This window comes from Pteropus alecto, unplaced genomic scaffold (genome assembly GCF_000325575.1).
Source record: "Pteropus alecto unplaced genomic scaffold, ASM32557v1 scaffold103, whole genome shotgun sequence".
NCBI classification, from domain to species: domain Eukaryota; kingdom Metazoa; phylum Chordata; class Mammalia; order Chiroptera; family Pteropodidae; genus Pteropus; species Pteropus alecto.
In genome coordinates this window covers 13,565,743-13,571,705 of record NW_006436288.1, presented here as the reverse complement: position 1 = coordinate 13,571,705, position 5,963 = coordinate 13,565,743, and positions in this window count along the sequence as shown.

Below are 5,963 nucleotides of genomic sequence, written 5' to 3'. Positions count from 1 at the left end.
TATTCAACAAATATCTGTGATATAAATGAATTTGTGGCAAAGAAGTAGCAGAGACGATACATGAATTTAGAAAAAAGAATCATTACTGTGAAACTGGATGGTCAGAAAAGGCTCCGATCAAAGAATGTGACATTAGCAACAACGACTGACATCTATTGATCACATATTACCCACGAGCTACTGTTCTAAATACTTTCCATAAACTGTCTCTTTTAAGCTTCAAAATAAGTCTAGAATGTAGGTGCTATTATGACTTCTGCTTTACGGGTAAGGAAATGGAGGCACAGGGAGGTCAAGTAACATGCTCAAGGTCTCATAAATAATCCAGAGTGGAGCTGAGATGACAAACCCAGGCAGTCTGGTTCCAGAGCTGTGCATGTTAAGACCAGGCTATATTCCCTTAGCCTTTAAGGATTTAGACTCGATAATGAGAAAGGAGAAAGATATTTCAAGCACAGAACGAAAGGCAAACATTCACAGGTTCATTCCGGAGAGGACAAAGAGCCCAGTCTGGCTAGAGAGGAACATTCGCAGGTGCCAGGGAGTGGGAGACAGATAGGGTGGTACCAGCTGGTTGGGGGTCTCAATTACCAGGCTTAGAGACTTGGATTCCACTAGAAATTTTAATTGGGAGTCATCATAGATGTGTGGTCAGAGGAGGAACAAATAAAAAACCACAGCTCAGTGGCTCTCAACATGTTCATGGCCTCTGAAGATAAAGTACAGAAAGTAAGGAATATTGGGAGCAAAAGTAAATTTTGTAAAATATTGGTAAGAAAAACTTTTTCATCACCAAGCTGAAACTACTTTGGATTTTCTTATGCATTTTGAAAAGATGGAAAGATAGCCCAGTCATCCTCACCAACTTTCCCTGTCTCCATCAGACAGATTTAGATATCCAAATTAATAATTAGCCATTGTTAATAGTGATGATGCAATCATGACCTGGTATCATCCGTGTACGGTCACGTGCTGCCTAACAACAGGGACACGTTCTGTGAAATGCATTGTTAGGCACTTTTGTCACTGTGTGAACATCGTAGAGTACACCGACACAAAGCTTTGTGGTTTCGCCTGCTGCACGCCTAGCCTCTACGGTAGAGTCTGTTGCTCCTAGGCTACAATCCTGTACAGCATGTCGCTGTACTGAATACTGTAGGTAATTGTAACATAATGGTAATTATTTGTGTGTCTAAACATAGCTAAACATGGAAAAGTACAGTAAAAATACTACGGTTTAAAAGATTAAAAAAGTAGTACACCTGTATAGGATCCACTGTGATGGAGCTTGCAGAACCGGAAGTTGCTCTGGCTGAGCAGTGAGTGAATACGAAGGCCTAAGACATCACTGTGCACTGCTGTAGACTTTGTAAACACTGAGTGCTTAGGCTACACTAGATTCATTGAAAATATTTTCTTCAGTAAGTGAATCTTAGCTTACTATAACTTCTTTTGAATTTTTTTAACTTCTCAACTCTTGCAATAATATTTAGCTTAAAACACAAACACAATGTACAGCCATACAAAAATATTATTTCTTTATATCCATATTCTATGTTGATATCTGTGAGTAATGCCAGTGAGCTGTGATGTCATGATGGCTACGATGTCACCAGGCGATAGAAATTTTTCGGCTCCATTATTTTTATGGGACCACTGTTGTTTATGCGGTTCATTGTTGACTGGAACTTCATCGTATGGCACAGGACTATACTATGTTTCATGTCCTTTGCATGAAGTATTTAACGTAACCTGTACGACAACCTGTTCAGGAGAAGAAACTGATGCTTAGTTCTAGAATGGAAAAGAAACGTCAATGTCAGCCACACTAGCACTCGATTTTCTCTACAACATCTGAAGATCACCCGTCGCTAGAGTCCTGCCTATTGGGTTGTATCTGCTTTTGAGAGGGGGCTCATGAGGCACTTCACAAAGTCTGTCCCCTCAGCCCACAGTGACCCTCAGGAACTGAAAGAACTTCAGAGAAAAATATCATTAATATCTAGAAAGTACTAAGTGCTGCTTGTATTTGCAGAGGCAAAGATCTTTATCCACATACAAATGTCATCCAGGAAGCTTGGATTATTTTCTCCTGCACTCAGCCTATTTCTACCTATTTTTTCATGTGCTAGAAGTACAGAAGGAAAATAGAATAATATTTATTGAGCATGACTGTGTGGCAGGATCTTTACCTCATTTACTTCTCATAACAACCTTGTGAGGTAGATTATTATTCTGTTTTAATACAGTTTATGGAAACTGAGGGCAAATGGCTTAAGAAACTTGCCTAAATTCATGAAGGCCTGGCAGTGGCAGAACCTAGATTCCAACACAGGTTCCTTGCACTTTCCTGCCTCTCCATTTCCTTTTCCATCATTAGTATCTAGTTTTGTCAACATTGCTCCCCTCTAACAGCCTCCTTGGGCAGCTGCTGGCTTCAACAAATGATGCCTTGAACATTAGTAGCAGGGCCAGGGAGGAAACGAGCTGACTCCCGCACATTAAAGGCAGCGTCCAAGCATCAGCCTCCTCACCTGCTCCCAACCTACCCTGTGGCAAAAGACTCCAAGGAAAGGGAAAGCCATATCCCACACGGTGTCCCTGGCCCCACTATAATTTGCAGTGATTGGCAGGTAGTTTAGAGCAGAGACAAGGCTGCTAGTTGAATGGGTGGGATCAGAACAAAGAAAGTGCCTCAGATATATAAGGTACCCCTTGAGTGGGGCCAAGACCTGCTACAGGCTGCAGGTAAGCTAAAAGGACTCCCCAATGCCAGTGCTCCCGGCCACCCTTCCATTCTTTTGGTTAAATCGGCATTTATAGTGCTGATATTTTTCACATTCGCTAAAAATTGTCCCTTGTGTATGATGGACAATAATAACCAATGGAGAGAGGTTTCCCCAACTAGCTTAGTTGTCAACAATTCTCTTGAGAAACTGCTAGGAGTAGACACTGTGAGAGAAATAAAAATGAATAAGACTTGGTGCCTACCTTCAAGGAGCTTATGAATCTCAGGAGTTAACTGAGATTTCAAAATATGCCAATGTCACAAAATAAGTTGAGTAAAATAGTAGAGCACAGTGGTTCCCAAGCCAAACTGTTGCACCACCTAATAGCTCTGCGAGCTTGGTTAAGTGATGTAACCTCTCTGTGCTTCAGCATCCTTGTATGTAAAACGAGATAACCAGGTACCTGGTCATAGGGTTGTAGTGAGGATTAAATCAGTCAGTGTGTATGAGTTTCTTACAGCAGGGCCTAGGACACAGAAAACATTTAAAAAATATTTGTAAAAACAATTGTTATTATTTAAACTACCGATAAATACCATGTCATGCATGAGTCAAATCAGCTAGAATTTTTATAAACAACACAGGAAGTCCTCATCTGTTCATTATTTCAGGAGCTGGAGTGTATCTTTTCTTTCTTTCTTTTTTTCTTTCATTCTTTCATTCTTTCGTTCTTTCTCTTTCTTTCTTTTTCTTTCTTCCTTCCTTTCTTCCTTCCTTTCTTTCTTCCTTCCTTCCTTTCTTCCTTCTTTCCTTCCTCTTTTTCTCCCTCTATCTCATTCTCTTTCTCTCTTTCTTTCTTTCTTTCTTTCTTTCTTTCTTTCTTTCTTCCTTTCGTTCGTTCTTTCTTTTTCTTTCTTTCGTTCTTTTTCATTCTTTTTCGTTCTTTCTCTTTCGTTCTTTCTTTCCTTCTTTCTTTCTTTTTTTCTTTCTTTCTCTTCCTTCCTTTCTTCCTTCCTTCCTTCCTTCCTTCCTTCCTTGCTTCCTCCCTTTCTCCTTTTTTAGGCTCGCTTTTCCTCCTTTTTTTGGAGGGAGGGGCATGTTTTTATACAGTAACATTGTAATAGATGACACTTGGTTCCCAGGCCTTCAAACAAAAAGCTCTTTAAGCTGTGCTATCACTTAAGACTTGCTTGTTTGCAGTTTAAAAACAAATGTAAAACTATTCTATTGCAATACAGAAAATAAATAAAATAGTGATTTAAAATTTCAATTGGTAGCTTTTTATTTATTTTGAAAGTTGACACTTGAAAAATAGTAGATTTTAAAATAGATGAAAAAGAATACGGAAATTTGTGATAAGATAAAAAGAAGCATCTGGGTTCTTGAAAGGTTTTAGAAGTTGATACAAATTTTTTAGAAGTTTTATTTCATTCAGAACTCTATGGCTGTTTTTTTCTTTAGCCACTGTCAGAAGTGGCTTTGCACTTACACTTGGAATTAAAAGACAGAAGAGGACAAAAGAAAGATATATTTTCCTTAAAATGAATATATGTGTATATATGTGGGAGAAAAAAAAAACTATCTGGAATAGAAATAACTCAACTTTAAGAAATAAGGGCAGGATAGAGTTTCCAAAAAGAGAAAAAAAACTTTATAACAGTCCTTGACTTTCATATGTTGAACCACTGTACATTTCAAACCTGCACTTTTCCATGGTAAACATTGGTACCAGGCAAGTGATGGAGCTGAGCCTTGTACAGAGGTTCCTGCCAGCCGACTGCACAGGATGCCATCCTTGTTTGGCACTGCTGCATTGTGCAATTTCATATCTTATTCTGTTTTTCCTTATTTTAATTTTAAAAAGATAGAAAAATTTAAAATAAAGCATAATATATAGACCACATTAATAGAATATAATTGAAAAAGAGACCAGTCTCAAAGAAAAACATTGTTAAGTCTCAGTCGAATGTCCACTGACCCCACTATGAGGGAAAAGAAGAAAACTAAATATGTGCCAATTATTAGAAATGCACATTTGAAGACTGTGAAATAAAATTAAGAATTTGATTATCCATTTTGGTTTTCTAGAAATGAAAACTCCCATAACATGTAAAGTCATACAGAATACAGAAATCCAACCTTTTTCCTTTTGATTTTCTGAAATGCTGGGCATAAGTATAAGAGTAAAGAGATGCCAAGAGAAAGCCAGGAAGCACACGGTGCCCGGTGGTTCCCCTGTTGGCCACTAGGGGGCACCATCAGCCCATAACGGCTTGACTATGGGAGCTATGAGCAGGGGAAGGGCGATTTTAGTGCTGTTAAGGTAAAGCACCTGCTGTTTAACGCGTTAATTTAGCTGGAACATTTACAAATTAGTATCTGAAACCTTGAGACTGCCAGAGATCGGTGATGTAATTGGATTTTTGCTGTGTCACTAACATACCTTTCATAAATGCTTTTAAATGCAGTCTTGAGGGTAATGACACTTCTCCATTCTCTCAGGAGAATTATTCCATTTCTGACATGGCGCCAATAGCTTTATCTGCTGGAGTACATTATCTTATCTTTCTCAACTCTGAAACACAAAATCTAAGTAAGAATCTGACTTTAGATTTTTATAAGTCTTTAAATTGTCGCACTTACATTTGTCTGTGTAAGTACTATTTATGTCAAGAGAGGAGTCACATTCTAGACTTAACCAAACCCTCAGTCAAGAAAATGGCAGCCATGAAGCCCCCCTCAGTTGCTATGACTCTGCTCCTGGTGAAGACAGGTAGTGTTGCTGCATGCTGGGTGTAGAGCCCCCCTCTCTTGCTGTCCAGTAGTTCTCTTTTCCCTTTCAGCTTTTCCCCCTTGCTAACAATCTGCTTTTTTAAAGGTCTAAGTTATTTTATTTTTTATTATGGTGACATTGCTTAACAAAATCCAGTACGTTTCAGGTGTACAATTTAGCAATAAGGCATGCACACACACACACACACACACACACACACACATACACACACATATACATATACATATATATATATTGCATTGTGTATTCCCCTCCCATAGTTAGATTTCTTTCCATCACCATATTTGTTATTAGTATATAGAGAGACCTTTATTACGTTAAGAAGTATGTTCCTTCTATGCCCACTTTGTTGCGAGTTTTTGTCATGAATGGCTGTTGAATTTTGTCAAATGCTTTTTCTGCATCTATTGAGGTAATCATATGATTTTTCCCCTTCATTT